Source organism: Chinchilla lanigera, unplaced genomic scaffold (genome assembly GCF_000276665.1).
Source record: "Chinchilla lanigera isolate Chin_1 unplaced genomic scaffold, ChiLan1.0 scaffold00035, whole genome shotgun sequence".
Classification (NCBI taxonomy): domain Eukaryota; kingdom Metazoa; phylum Chordata; class Mammalia; order Rodentia; family Chinchillidae; genus Chinchilla; species Chinchilla lanigera.
In genome coordinates, this window is record NW_004955436.1 from 9,581,323 (window position 1) to 9,597,305 (window position 15,983).

Here is a 15,983-nt window from a genome sequence, read left to right on the forward strand (position 1 = left end):
ATCATGTTCAATTACTTCAATACTTACTAAGCAACCGTTGTGTACTTGTCACTAAATGCGAGGCAGAGATTCTGCTTTTTGTTTTGTTTTGTTTTTTGTTTTTCTTCTGGTACCAGGAATAGAACTCACAACTTCGCACTTGCCAGGCAGGTGCTGTGCTGCTGAGCTAAATCCCCAGCTCCGAGGCAGAGATTCTATGTATGATCCCTACCCTCATTGCTTGATAGCTAAAATGTAGATTTCTTGTCACTAATTTCTACTTGTTACTGGAAGTCATCTCTTAGTTTTAACATTTGGATAAATGAGAGATAGAGACATGTTTTCTATTCCTTTTCTCTATTTTTATTTTTTGTGTTTGCTTTCAGTAAAGTAGGAAAAATGGGTTCGGGGGACAGAGTCTGGGAGACAGTTGTTTAGCTCTGTCTGCGAGCTGAACGCTGTGGTTTGAATGCATCCCCCATTTAGCTGAAGGAAACTTGAACTTCCGTGGGGTGTGTTGATGGTATTTAGAGGTGTGGCCTTTGAGAGTACTTAGGATGAGATGAGGCTGGAGGCTGGGCCCCTCAGCTTGGTGTTAGTGATTTTGTCAGAAGAGGAAGAGACCTGAGCCGGCCTTGCTGCAGGAGGCTCCCGCTACAGTAGAGCAAGACCCTATTGCCCTGCGATGAGTCTCCTGAGGTTCCTGAACTCTGAGCTAAGTAAGCTTCCGCTCAGCAGGAAGTGGTGGTGCATACCTGCATGCCTAGTATCTGAAAGGCTGAGGCAGGAGGATCTTGAATACAAGGCCAACCTGGACTACATAGCAAGAGCCTGTCTCAAACAAACAAACAACAAAACAAACAAAACCCCTTCTGTTCCTTAAAGATTACCCACTCTATGACAATCAATTATACGAGCAGAACATCGTTTTCACTGGTGGAATCTCACATATTTGTATAAGAGGCATTATTAACTCCATTTTATGAATGAAAATACTGAGATTCAAAAAGACCAAGTAAATTCTTTAATGCCCAAAAGACATTTTGTAGCAAATGGATTTAGGCACGTTTTCTGGGAGTGCAGAGTCTCTGAAATTTTTTTCTGTATCTTAAAATTCATTTTTGAATTTTTATTTTATCCCATGTATGTTAATTAAAATACAAATTATGTCTAACATCATTAGGAAAAATTTTTTCTTAAGGTGAATTCAAAACATTGTGCTAAACTAAAGAGAAATGGTTTTGAATATTAGGTTTTGAATATTAGGTTCAACACTGATGAAATCTGTCTGCCTTGGGCAAAAATTCAGAAATCCATGATGAACAAACCTGGGATTCAAATGGGGACAGACACTCTTTCACAGTTTCTGAGTCTCTGGCAAGTATTGCTGAAAAGAGACCCTCAAATTCTGCCCGGATTGAGAAGGTCTTGGTGTCCACTGGGCAGCCTCACTAATGTTGATCTTTATTTTCTGTAATGTACAATTTTCACCTCAAAAATCAAGAATCTCAACCAACGTCTAGGCCCTCATATTAACTCCCTTCACTCGGTTAAATTTGCGATTCCTTTGCAGCGATCCTGTGTGTAGTTTAGCCATGTCGTTAGCAGCACTTTACTTTCTTGTTGGTATGTGTCCAGCTCTTGTCATTGTCTGTTTAATTTGTACATTTCCTGCTGGAATAAGCTTGGGAAGATGAGAACTTGGTCTAGTTTTCCAACTAATGCATCTTCCACATCTAACATTTTGCCTAGTCTGTGTTAGGCAGTTAGTATTTGTTGAATGATTACAGGGTGGAACTCTCCCAAATAACTTACTTCTAGAATACTCTTTTCACATTTCAAGCGTCACTGACCTTGAAGAAAGCCTGAAGTAATTTAAAATCTCATCGCTTGGAAATAAGCCAGACTCAGATGGGAAATGAGGAGGTAGACTCTTTCAGAGACAGAGACCGGCATTAGCAGGAGAAGACAGGTAAAGGGGGTGCAAAGAATAGGAAAAGATCAAGATGTGTTAAATGCACATACCAACTTATCAACATAAACCGCACCTTTCCGCATTACCAATGTGCTCTAATCATAAAAGAAACACCCTACCCACTGTATTTTCTTTACCTACCAATAATTATTAGAATTCTCATATGGGGAATGTATAGCCTCAAGAACTACAGACATATCCACCTGCCTGTGCGTATCTCGTACCCCAATGCATGTATTTCTTTTATGAAGTTATCTCCTATCAATTATTTATTCGGCACGTGTCAAGTTGCAATTGTATCGTCCGTACAAGTTTACATAGGTATATATCATTTTTCGCAACATGTGGCAATCATATATTATTTCATCGTATCTTCACATCAACAGAGATATTTGTTCCTTAAACAATAAAAGACAAGGCAGCAGGGGATACTAAGATTTAGCTTTGTCCAAGGTCACACACACTCTGAGGAAGTGTTAGAGCACTGGGAGAGCCGCTCCTTGTTCCAGCGGTGACCACGCCTCTTTCATAGTAGTGGCTCCCGTTCCTTCTCTCCCATTCTAGTTTGAGGATTCTGGGAGAGTGGAGGGAATAGGAAGGAAATGGCTCGCTGCTCCCTCCGGTACGCACTATATCTTGTGAGGATTTACGGTGCTCGGTGCTTGAGGCGATTCTTCCAGCAACCTCACCGCCGTATATCATCTCGTTTTCTTACTCCCCTCACAGTACCTCAGCTTTGCACTTAGCCACTCACCCCGGGAAGGGACACGGCAGTAGACAGAGTGGTTGTTTCCAACCCCGCACATTGTTTAGTAAGCTCTATCGGCTAAATATGCTGTGGTTTTATCATTGTCATCGCTAAACCACAATTAATAGTAACTGACACATCGTGATCAAGGTAGCAGTCTCCAAACGTTTTTGGCAAAGAATGATGGTACTGGAGCCAAACTGTGTTAGACAGGATGTACGTGCGTGATTTGCTTGATTAAAAACTCTAAGATATTTCAATTGCTCTTCTGTTGGAATAAGGAAGAAGACTTTCACCAGGAATTGGCAAAAAACACAAAAATTAAAATAAAATAAAAATAAAAGCAATATTGCAAGGTGGTGCTGATAAGCAACCTTGGCAGAAAGAAGGATAGGCAGAAAATATATTTTTAGATCTCTTTTCAAGAAAAGTTTTGGAGTAATCCACGGGGGTATAAAGCGCAGCTGCGCCTTCAGGGTGAGGCTCTGCAGAAAGCATCGCCTGTGTGTATTCATGGAGTTTCAAAGCTCAGACTCACTCCTGCCCACGGTCTCCACAGTCTCTGGTGGAAGGGAAGCAGCAGGCTGCACGGAGACAGCAGCGAGCTCCCCGGAAGCACCAGGCCCGCTGAGGAGCCGACCTGGTCTCCTGCCTGGACCGAGAAGCTGCAGGCGGCCTGACCAAGGTCCCGGGGAGGTGCGTAGCAGGTGGTTTGATCTGAAAGACTGGAACTGGCCCGGAGTCAGGTAATACACACCTGAGAGGAAGAGCCAGGCAGAGCAAGAGCTCCACAAACTGGTGGCTCTGAGACGGGTGGCCGGGTTCAGATCTTCTGGTGAAGGGGTTCCCTGTTCTTTCCCTTCCCAGTCCTCCGTAGGGTGGAATTCACAGCTCTGATTGGTTCAAAATGTTTCCCCACACCTGGAAATGATATGGTCTCCTTGGTTCCCTAGGAAAAGGCTCTGTGTTCTGAATTAAAACTTGTTACTGATCTTTCTCCTTACTGGTCAAACCATTCCCTGGTTTCAGAGGAAGGGAAAGCTGTAAGCCGGGATCGGTCTGTCCTGAAGCATCAGAGCTACCCTGAGAGCCTGGGAGAAGTTTACAGCTCTCCTTCCTTTGCCCTTGGTTCAGGCAGCTCCCTTTCTTAGTGGAAGAGTGTGTGGTGGGGAGAAGATGGGCTCCCTGGAGAATATCCTCCCCTCTCCAGCTTGGCTGTGGGCTGACAGTTTATGTAACATGAACTCTGGATGTGTGGGGTTGACAGTTGTCAAATTAATATTTAAACAGAATTTGTTCCATATGCTAAATCAGCAGGCTCACATTTTAAACAGTGGACACTGGATTCCCAGTTTCTGCTGTTTTAACTACCTTCGTTGTGTGACTGAATTTTAAACCCTGGCACGGAAATGTGGTAGAATCAGGAAATGCTGGGCCACTTTTCATGCACAGTGAATGAAGACTCTCCCACTAGACAACTTTATTATCATCCTTCAGAGAAACCATGGGGCTTTCACGAACGAGTATTCTTTATCTCTTTTGTCTAGTAAAAAAATTCTCATAGAAAGGAGTCTTAACGAGAGTTTCATTTCCCTGTAACCTTTGTTCAATTCCCTTAGCGCCTCAGCCTTTGGACTAGACCCAAAAATTCCATCTAAGCTCTTTCGATGACCACATGTTTTCTTTTCCACATTTACAGTATAGACAGTATTATTATGGTATTATTATTATTACAAGTAAATACACATGCTGGAAAACATACATAATTTTAAAATATGTATACATTTAAAAACTTTAGACACATCATATCAAAGTCTCTGAATAACTGGGAGATAATTATTCTCCTAAGAGGGCTCAGGGGTAGTTACATGGTGAGAGCTTCCCTACCTGCAGCCCATGAAGATGTTTTGGAGGAACAAAGCTTTGGTAGATTGGAAACCACTGGATGAATTCTGTGCAGGGCAAAACAAAAGAACTAGAGGAGCCGTGAAAGAGTGTCATAAAACAGGAAAAGATCTCTCACTTCTCCATCAGACTTCATCATCCTATGTATTTTCCCTTATGACCCATGTAAAGTTTGGAATTATACATAATTAAGTGAGTTGAATAAAGTCTCTTTCACCTCCATAAAAACTATAAAATCCACAAGGGCAAGAACACCGCTAGCTGTTCTCACTTTGAGTTGCATACACTGTGTGTGACACATAGAGCTTGCTAAAGAATATTCATTGTGCTTTTTGAAAGTACAAATGAATAAAGTTCTCTCAAATATATGAAAGAAAAAATAAGTGTTAATGACCCTAGCAGCTAACTACACTCAAGAAATAAAGTCTAAGAATATAATAGAGTCAGAGGTGTTGACTTTGAATAATAAGGGTGTTGTGCTCTGGGCCCTGTTAGCCTCTAAGAGGTTCTGAGTGGCCAGGTGTTGGTCATGGACAGGAAGCCTTCAGAGAGCCCATGCTGACACTTTTTTTTTAGGCTGCCAGTTGTTTTTTACCCTGGATTCTGATTACACAATGTGTATAATGTAATTGTGTAACATGCGAGGTGAGCATTAAACAAAGGTTGTTTTAAGAGATGATCAATAATTATCAGCAGGCCATCAAACATTTTAAACACATTTGCAGGGTCACAAGTATATCATTATTCTAATTCCTTAAAGTGCATGGCATCCTTTAATTGTATGTTCACGAGTAACAATTCCAAGCTTACCTGTCTAACTAGTTGGTTGTGTAAAAGTTAATACATGTAATAAAGACAATAAAAGAAACTTTTAGCTAATAATAGCAAATTTACCTTCCTTAAGTGGCTATTTTTTCCCAAAACAGTTTACCATATAATTTATTCAAGCTAGTTTACACTTACCAAATTTCTTAACATACTGTCTATAAATGAAATTTTTCTTCTTTTCTTAATAGGCTTATAAATTGGAGTTTTAAAGCCAATTAAAGAATAAAGTCACCAAGTGAACTCAGTGTAGTTTATTTAACTGCTTTTATAGAATAAAACTATATGGAAATTTATGTCTTAATTTGTTTTTAATGACCTTCATTGTAGTACCTTAGACTCCAGAGGCCCTGTTGCATAATCTTTAGAATAAGAATTGTAATGGCTTGGTTATCCTCTGAATGTGGCAGAGATCTTACATTAACAGCTCCTGTAAGAATATCCAACTTCAAACATTCAAAACAAACCTGAATCAGAGAATTTTCTTTTAGCTATTACTTGCTAAATTATCTAAAAATATAATTTCAGTGTTCTTAGAAAACATTTATTTAAATGCTAGGCTACATATCGGGGATATAGAGACAAAAATGTGGTTTTTATTCTTAGGAAATTCACTGCAGATTGGAAACATAGATACAGAGACCAAGCACTTCAATACAGTATAATGCATAATATAATAGAAGAATTCAAGCAGTATATCAAGATATAAAGAATAGAGGCACATTATTTAACTTCAAAAAATACTGTGTGCTTAAGAAAGGTTTTCTAAGGCAATTATACTTGATGAGTTTTGTGGAAGATAGAAAAATATCAGCCAGAAAGAAGTGTGTGTGTGTGTGTGTGTGCATATGTAAGTGTGTGAATCTGTGTGTGCCTTTGTATGTGTGTGCATTTCTGTGTGTATGCATTTGTATGCATGTGCATGTATGTGTGTGCATTTTTATAAAAAGCAAAATTGGCAGGGGAAGGGGTGTGGCCTGGATGTTTCCTATGTATGCAAAGCATGTACAAAGACATCAGTGTTTAAAATAGCACTTTCTCACTTGTAGTTCTATATAGTGTTTATGTTTAGTAATCAGTTCAGAACCACAGGGAAGAGAAGAGAAATGTTTAAATATACTACACAAACGACTCTTTAAGGATAATGCAGATCCACTGAAGAGTTTTACACAGAATAGTTTCTTTTCTTTCTTATTTTGTTTTGGCTCACACTCTCTTAAAGTACATAAAAGGAATAAAAGACATTAGAATTGAGTATAAATATTACTTCCCAAGATAAAACAATTATAATCTCCAATAAGGTTTTCTCAGTTACTACATAGTGAATGTGATTTGTTTAAGAAATGTTCATTGTTTAATCCTTGTCCTTCCTCAGCACTGAGGTGAGATTATTACATGATTTGTTTGTAGTCACCTAACTGAGAAGAAACAGATTTAGTAATTTTGAATACGGATAGAAAATTTCGGAGTGAACTTGGGAGCTCTATTAGGAGGCTACAGAGTACTGAATGCTGAATGCCTATACTGAAGTAGTAGTAGGAAATGAAGGAATGGGATCAGTTTAAGTGATACTAAAAAGATTAGATCAATAGGACTGGATAATGGATTGGTGGTTGTAAAGAGAGAGCGAGTATAGTTTTGACTGTCTTGCTTCTGGCTCATTCTTCTGGGAAGACGGTGTTTTGAAGGGGGTGGTTAAGGGAAAAATGTAAAAATATGAAGAGGAATTCTTTTGGGAATCTAGTAATTTAGAGATGAACGCTATTGAACAAGCATACAGACACATCGGTTAGCGCTCAGCTGAGAGACTTGACTGGCAAAATATAAATTTTAAACTCATTGCTGAACAAATGATTGTTGGAGTCACAGGTTTGGCTAGAATGTCCCAGGAAAGAGAGTTAACTGAAGTGAGAAGGGTACAATCAAGGAAACCTTGAGAAAAAAACTCTAAACTATGGAAAGAGGAAGAAGAAGATGAAGCCTGAAAGGTACTGAGGAAGAACAACCATAGACATAGGAATTAACAAAAATAGAAGAACCTTGGGAGATCATGGAGGAAATCATTTTAAAAGTAGAGAAAACACTGTCAAAAGGGACTGAGAGGTGAAGCAAGATGACCTACAAGTGCCCTTTTAATGGTGACTTTAATGAGTCATAGATGGCTGAAATCAGGTCACATTCTAAGGATTTATATTAGGCAAAAATATTTCTCATGGAAAAATAAAACCAAGCCAAGCCAAAAATACACCAATGGCATAAAAACATTTCCTTTACTTATTTTTGTAAATGTTCTAAGGAACTTTGGTCCTCTGCTCAAAAAAGGACTGGGGAAGGTAGTTCTTGCTACGTTAGTGTCCTTGTTGCTTCAATCAGTTGCTGACTTTCATAAATTCGTATACCCGACGTGACAAAGTTGGTTCCTCAAATCTCTTTCTCTACCTTTTCGTGGAATTATTTATTTCCTTTGTTACATTAACTAATAGCCCACTATTTTTTTAAAAATAACATCAAGAATTCTAGATTCATAATGTAGGGATTATAGTGTGAAATTGAGCATCAAGTTTAAAAGAACATGAAGGAGATTTTAACTTAAATTTTTTCTCATTGTATCTCTTATGAAGAGTAACTCCAGGTTGCTTTCAGTTAATGAGTAAATTAAAAACATCAAGGAAAAATGTATTCCCAGAGCAAGATTTTTTCTCTGATTCAAGCTTTGTGGCTTAATTTTTAAGTGTGGGAAACACAGTAGATGAAGTTTTAATCGAATGACAATGAAGACAGGAAAGGAAGGAAACACAAAGACTTTATTATGTAACAGGATCGTTACACAAGTGAGCTTCCATGTCCAAATAAAGTGATCACAAAAGCTCAGAATAGCTATGGGCAATACAGGGAGCAGAGAAAGCCCTGAACTAACGTCAAAGATAAAACACTGTTATGGGAAGTTGAAGCAGGAAGATCACTGTGAGTGTGAGACCATCCTGAGCTACCCTGGGAGGTCAGGACCAGACTGAACTTACACAGGGACAGGTGAAAATCATGGCAGAGAAGTACCACCTTAGTTTAGAAGAAAGTGGTTGACTCCTAGGATTTACCACTTTCTGAAATGGGATTATGTGAATTAGGTTTCCTAGTTGTGTAGCATCTGCAAGGTAGATAACTAAAATTATTTATCTAATTCCAGGTCAGTGCAAATGTTGTCAATAGATTAGGTCTTCCAATAACAAAAGAAAATTCACGAAAATGTAGCACTTCCTCCATCAGGGTCCCCTTCGTGAATGAGTAGATATGTTCTTTTTTTTGTTTTTTTTCTGCATCAGAATCGAACTCATGACTTTGTGCTTGCCAGGCAGGCGCTGTGGCTCTGAGCTAAATCCTCAGCCCCAACGTGTTCTTTTCTCACTGCTCTGTTCACCTAAAGTCAGAGACAAGACTGATGAAATGGGGTTTCTGCTCTCTCTGTACTCTCAGCCAGAGGGCTCTAACCCTAGTCTGCAGAGTATCGAAAGAGCGAGGATGTCATCGGATCCAGACAGGGAGAGAAGAGTTCCTGTCTCTCCACTCAGAGACACTCTACACATTTTAGCAGGTAGAGGCGGGAGACTTACCAGAATCTTCCCCCTCTCGGGCTGCTCCTGTGTTTGTTAGCGTACTTTATTTTCTCACTCACTTCATATTTTCTCAGTTGGGAAATCGATTACATTTGTCACTTAAATATTTTGATAATCTAGCGCTGTGCATCTGACTTAGCACATCTTTAAAATCACTGTGAATATTCAATGAGTTCAATGACACACAGGAGATTTGGAGATTTGATTCAGGGCATGCCTCAGAGAAATTCGAGATTAAACTCTGCTATTGCAAATTTTCAAGTTTTCACAATTGTGTCTATCCTATAACTTCCATTTGCTTGGAACGAGCTCATTCTTTTACTGGACCTGTACAAAGGTGCCTTGGAAAGCAGGGATACTTGTCTAGAATGATTATCAACCAAAGATAGCCAAAGGTTACTAACTAGCAGAGGTGGGGCCCCAGTTCTTGTGATCTTGAAAACATGCTAGGAATCGCCACCAACTGCATGAAGCACCTTTCCAGCTTTAAAACGTGAGAGCTGCTGGACACTAATTCAACAACATTAGAAAGTGTATCAGAATCTTTCTTTGGAATGAATAAAATTGACAAGTGGAGATTACTTAGCTCCTACTTTCTAAGCCCTGGCCACAAGTGAACATCTTTGTGATATCCTGTTCTTACTATTACTTTTTAAACAATAACCATGAACTGCATATTTTCTAGAAAATAACCTTTCCCCCGTTCTACATGACACTAAAATCTTACTCTTTCTGTTTTTTTTTTCCTTGAAATGTCATCTCCTTCACGAAGCCTTTTCTAAATCTTTTCAACTTCCTCCGACCTCTCAAAGTATCTTGCTATTCACCCTGTGACATTTATATGTTTAATTTGCTTTACTGGGCAAACTATTTTGTGATTTCTTTCAAGGCATAGAGTTTTCTTTTCTAGTTTTTGTATTCTCTGTTTCCACATCAAATAGATGGAAAGATAAGCAAACCAATCATTGAAGTTCTAATATTTTATTTTTAACAGAATTAAATTGCAGAGAGGAAAACAGCCCGAATTAAAAGGTTTCTAAACGACAGAAAACATTTTTTGGGAGGGAGGGCAGCCTGGGGTGAGGACTCATGTGCAGTGTGCTGTGGAATGGACGTGTGGACCTCGTGCACGTCGACCTGTGAGTGCGCCTACCAGGCTCCTGTCTATACCCGGATGTTATGTGGTCAGTTGAAACCCCTGCTGGCTTGGGCCGCTCTGAAATGAAAAGTCCCCCTCCTGGGGAGCCCCCTCTCCTCCCGGCGCTGTGCAGCTAGACCGCGTGGGTGTGAGTTGCGCCCGAGGTCCCTGAGCAGGTCCTCCTGACCCAGCGTTCAGAAAGGATGATCTGATCAGATAGACCAGGCCGAGCCTGCCCCGGGCCACTGATTATCCAGGCGATTCTGATTAACAACAAAAAAACAAAAACTAAGAAAAACCACAAAAACACTAAAACAAACAAACAAAACAACCCAAAACCATTGTCCTAAATCCAGAGGCTCTGTCAGCTGCATTCTTGTCACCAGGGCGTTTTGATGGGCTGGGCACGTAGCTGACAGCAGAACACAGCACAGGGAGAGGTCCTGGGCCTTATCCCCAGCACTACAAAACAAAACAAAAACAGTCGATTGCCTGTTGCATTCTTCACTCCACTCATTTGCCTACCGCAGTCTTCCAGAACAGTCGTGTCCCATATTCAACTATTTGATCCTTGACAAAGGGGCCAAAAACATATGTTGGAGGACAGACAACCTGCGCAACACGTGCTGCTGGGAAAACGGGTTCTCTGTCTGTAGAAGATCAAAACTGGGCCCTTCCGTGTCACCATACACTAAATTGAAGTCAAAATGGATCAAAAACCCAAACATTAAAATAGAAACAAACCTTCTGGAAGATAAAATAGGTTACACACTTGAAGACTTCAGTATAAGAAAGGATTTCCTAAACAGAACCTCAAGCACACAAGAAATAGCAGCAAAAATGGACACTTCAAACTAAAAGTAGGATTGTATCAGACTAAACCGTTTCTGTAGAGCAAAAGAACTAATCAGTAGAGTGAAGAGACAGCCTACAGAATGGGAACAAAGTTTACCATTGATATCCAGAATATACAAAAAATTCAAAAAACAAACCTCCAAAAATTAAACACCCAGCCAGAAATGAACAGACACTTCACAGAGGAAGAAATTCAAACAGTAAAAATACATGAAAAAACGTTCAGCCTCTGTGGCCATTAGAAAAATGCAAATGAAAACACCAAGATTCCACCTTAGTCCAGAAAGAATGGTCATCGTTAGGAAATCAAACACAAATGGCAGCATGCCTGCAGCAAATAAGGAACTCTCCTGCACTGTTGGTAGGAATGCAAACTAGCACAACCATTAGAGAAGTAAGTATGGAGATTTCTCAAAGCACTGAAATTAGAAATTCCATATGATCCAGCTATCCCCTTGCTAGGTATCTTCCCCAGAGAATTTAGATCATCATACTACTGCGATACAGTGTTCATAGCGGCACAACTTGTAATAGCTAAATCCTGGAAGCAGCCTGTACACCCACCAACAGACTCCTGGATAAACACAATATGGTATCTATATATAATGAAATACTACTCACCTATAAAGAATGACACATTTGGGACATTTGTAGGAAATGGATGCACCTGGAAAATATGATAAGTGAAATAAGTCAGACATAAGAGCTTAAATATTGTATGGTATCTCTCATTGGATGAGGCAAAGTAGAAACAAAGAAAGTGATACAGGATGGACAGAAAGGGACATGGGGATGGATGTCATCCAATAGGTCGGGGGTCCAAGGGAACAAGCAGAGAGATGAGGAGGAGGGCAAGGGGAATGAGAGGAGGAAAGCTGTGCCACTTACATGGTCTGTATGGCCCCAATCAACATAAACGTTATATGCCATACTAGAGCTGAGATGAATAATAACAAAAACAGTGATCGAGGAATTGGAGAACTAGAGGCCAGGTGGAGGAAGGGGAAGGAGATTAGAAAAAAAAGCTGTGATATGTATGGGTAACCACTCCCCAAGCTGGTTGTAAATGGTCTGAAGAACAAACATGCACTAATAAAATAAAATTAAATTTTAAAAATTGGTCACAACCCAATTGGCCAAAGCAGAAAATGTTTAGAAGTTCCCTTGTGAAGGGTCAAGCGTGCTACAGTTTCAAGGTCATCTATTTTCTGCGCTTTTAATCATCCGCTGAGTTCCTTTAGATACTTGGCTTTTGTGTCCTTCCAAGTCCGGCCAGTCATCTAGCTTGTGGGACCTTGCTTGGGAGTCTTCAGATCTGAATTTTGCAATTCTGATGGTGCTTGGCTCTCCCTTTGTTGCCTCTCAGAACCCTGACATAATCTTTCTGAGGTTATTTTTGGGATTTTTCACTGTATTAAAAGGGAAGGGAAGGTATGGATTGACACAGAAGAATGTACATTGACTGCCTTTTAGTACCACCTGAACATATGAGTCTTGTCACATAGCTCTTGCCCTTTAGTTTATCTGGTGTTCGTTTCTGTGCAAGGCATTCGGAAGTCTTGTTAGATACACTTCCACTTCTATGGCGATCCTGGTGGATCAAATTCATTCCAGAACATTCCAAGGTGGGATTTATCTTCTGGATTACTGATTGACTCCACCTTCCCTTTTCCACAAGTAAAATTTTAGTGTCAAGTTAAAAATCTTTAACTGGTCATGTAGATTTAAGGGCATGTAGATTTATTTCATAGAATTTCATGATCAAAGAAGATGAACATTTAGAAAGTAGTATTGTGGTCCTTAAACCCTAAGATTTCAACAGCTTGTAAAGATATGGCAAAACCAGGAATATTTCATGGTGATCTGTAGCATAGTCTTTAAAAATAAAGGCAATGGCTCATGAATGAGTCTCATTCATTTGTTTATTTACTATCAATCTGTGATAATAAACATGTATTTTTTTTTAAAAAAATGTACATATACTAATGTCATAAAATTTGGAAATTAAATTTGAAATATACAGTTGTATTTTTTAACCAAAGAGAGACTACATAAATCTAAGAAGGAAATACTGATTTGGTGTGTGTGTATATGTGTGTATGTGTGTGTGTGTGTGTGTGTGTGAGAGAGAGAGAGACAGTTTAGTTGTTTATAATCTAAAATGTGATTTTGGAGAGAGAAGGAGAGAGTTAGCAAACCCAAGTTTACCTTTGACTGTCCTTCATGTAGACTAACTTCATTCTAATTATTCTTTATGCAGATGAAAAAATTCTTTCCCAAATTGCACCTGAGAATATATTTTGGGTTCTATTGGCTGTATTGAAAAATTATAAAGATATTTATGATTATCTTCAGAACAGTTAAAAGTTTAGAGCTCCAGGGAAATCTAGGTATAGATTCTTTTGGAATAGCTCAGGCAGTGGAAATTACTGTGAGGTTAATAGGGACAAGGGAATAGCACAAGGGGATTTGATTCTTCCTGTTTAATGACAAAGTTAACCAAGGTCTAGTTTAGAAAATTCCAAACTAAATCAGTGGTGCACAGCAGAGAATCTGGAGGAAGGAAGGGAAAAAGGAAGGAAGGAAAGAAGGAAGGAAGGAAGGAGGAAGGAAGGAGGAAGGAAGGAAGGAAGGAAGGATTCTGTTTGAACACAGACCGAGGGTAGCAATTGGCACTAGTGATACCAGGCCTACCAAAGATCTAGTAAGATTGTATCACAGAGCCAAAATCAGCAATAAAAGAAAATATTGCCAAGTGACTAAATCAAGGTTAGATATATTGGTCCTGAATCAACACAAATATTCATAATCCCAAAGTCTGACAGTCAAGTATGCTTGTGAGTATGTTCCTCTGGGCCACCCTCTCCCTCTCCTCCCTCTTTATCTGTCTCTCTTCTTCTTTCCTTCTTTTCTGCTTCCTTTCCTCCTTTTCTTCCTACCTTTCTTCCTCCTTTCCATGTCCTTAGCTCCTTTCATTTTTTCTTTTTACAACAACAATCTCTACTGCGTGCATGCTTTGAAGCACTTATTACATTGATGAGTAACATGTGTTCCTAAGCAGAGTCCTTGGACTATGTGTGCTGAGATCATAAGTTAATGCTTGTCTTTATTTACTGTATCTTGAGTACTCATCTGCAGTGTTTTAGTTGTTTACAAACTAAAATGTGAATCGAATGCTGAACACATGGCCTGTGTTGTTGAACGTCATGAGCTTTCAGGCAGCAACTCAACCCCTGACCTTTAAACTGAAGTAACTGTCCTAATCCATGGAATGCGTGCAGCTAGTGATGTTATACAGTAGAGTCTGCTTGTAACAGTGGTGCAGAGAAACTTGGATAATGGCCACACGTAGACCTACTGATAAAACAGAGACATTTGTAATGAAACTTCAAGTAAGAGGAATAATTTTTCTTGCAGTATAAATGAATCCTTGTTATCACAAGCAACACTGGGTGAAATCTTACAGATTAAACAAAACACACTGAACTACTGTTATAATAAGTGAAGTGTGATATGAAAGCCAGATTTGGAAAGAATACAAGCTCAGGCTTAAAATATATTGTAGTTCAAGTTGAACTTCATGACAGCTGAATAAGGGATATGGCATTGCTTTTTAATGAGCTAATCTTTTCCCAATTTTAATAGTGACCAGAGGTCAACCCTTGTGGACAGAGCAGCATGGATCTGTAAGAAACTCTTATAAATCATCCTTATGTTAAAGTACAAGGCAAAGCATTTCAATGTATTCAATAAAAAAAGTCTTTCAAAACATGGAAGAATCAAACGTTCACAGTTACAACATGCTGAATGCTTTATGAAAAAGAAAATTAACGTTGCTGGTTTTTCAGTGGACAAGGCTGGGATAAAATAGGAAGCTATTCCTTAAAGAATGCCAGACCATGCTGACCAATTCCCATGCTGATGTGGGTACAAGCGCTGCCTGTCCATACCTGGGTGTCAGTCTTTCCACCTCAGGCTCACATTTTGAAAAATGTAAACTATGCATGTTTTGGACCTGATGGGTCAAGGGTAGAGAGGAGCTGCTGAAATAGTGGAACATTTCTGAAAGTTTAGTCTAGAGAGATTGAAATAAAGCAGATGCCGCACCTAAATGCAGTACAGGATTTGAAAGTAGGAACCTGGTGTTGGTGACCTCTCAGCTCTTGGGACCCATCTTTAAGGTTGAAGTAAAAGTTCAATGGGGACTCAGAAGTGTTCCTGGTAAGGTGGGAATGACAACGAAATATTAATTGGTGCAATCCTTTGAATAGCAAATTTCTGTGACAAATTAACTAGCCTTAATTTGCTACTTTCTATATGCCAGGGAGTACACTAAGTCACTTACATTAAATTGTTTACTAAGTAACAGAAATCTTAGAAGTACTAATATTTTCACTTAGTATTTCTACACTGGGAACTTATACTATACTAATATCATATAAACAACGGTCAAGGAACATGTTTGACCCAGCGTTATTTACATATATAGCACAAATTCTAAAATTTATCCAGTAATAAATGATGTTTGATAAAGTTATATGACAGGATATTACACATTCATTGAAATCATGTTTGGAAAGAATGCTTACTAAGATAGGAAAAGGATATGCAATGTTAAGCATAATTAAATGTTTACAATGTTAAGTGGAACATAAAATAAGATGCAAAACAACATAAAGAAACTAACTTCAAAGTTACAACAAACAACACACGTAAGTATTTTTTTTAGAAAGACTTAGAGAAATATAGTAGAATGTTAACTGTGGTTTATCTCAGTGATGGATATTCTGAATAATTTTAAGCTTTACAAACGTACTTCCTAAGTTTTCTACAATAAGTATGTACTAAGATTATATTCAGAGAAGTGGGCTTACAATATTTTTTTCCCGGATAAATGTAAGCACAGCTTTTCTACAGGAAGAGTTCACTCATATGGCTCCCAGCCCA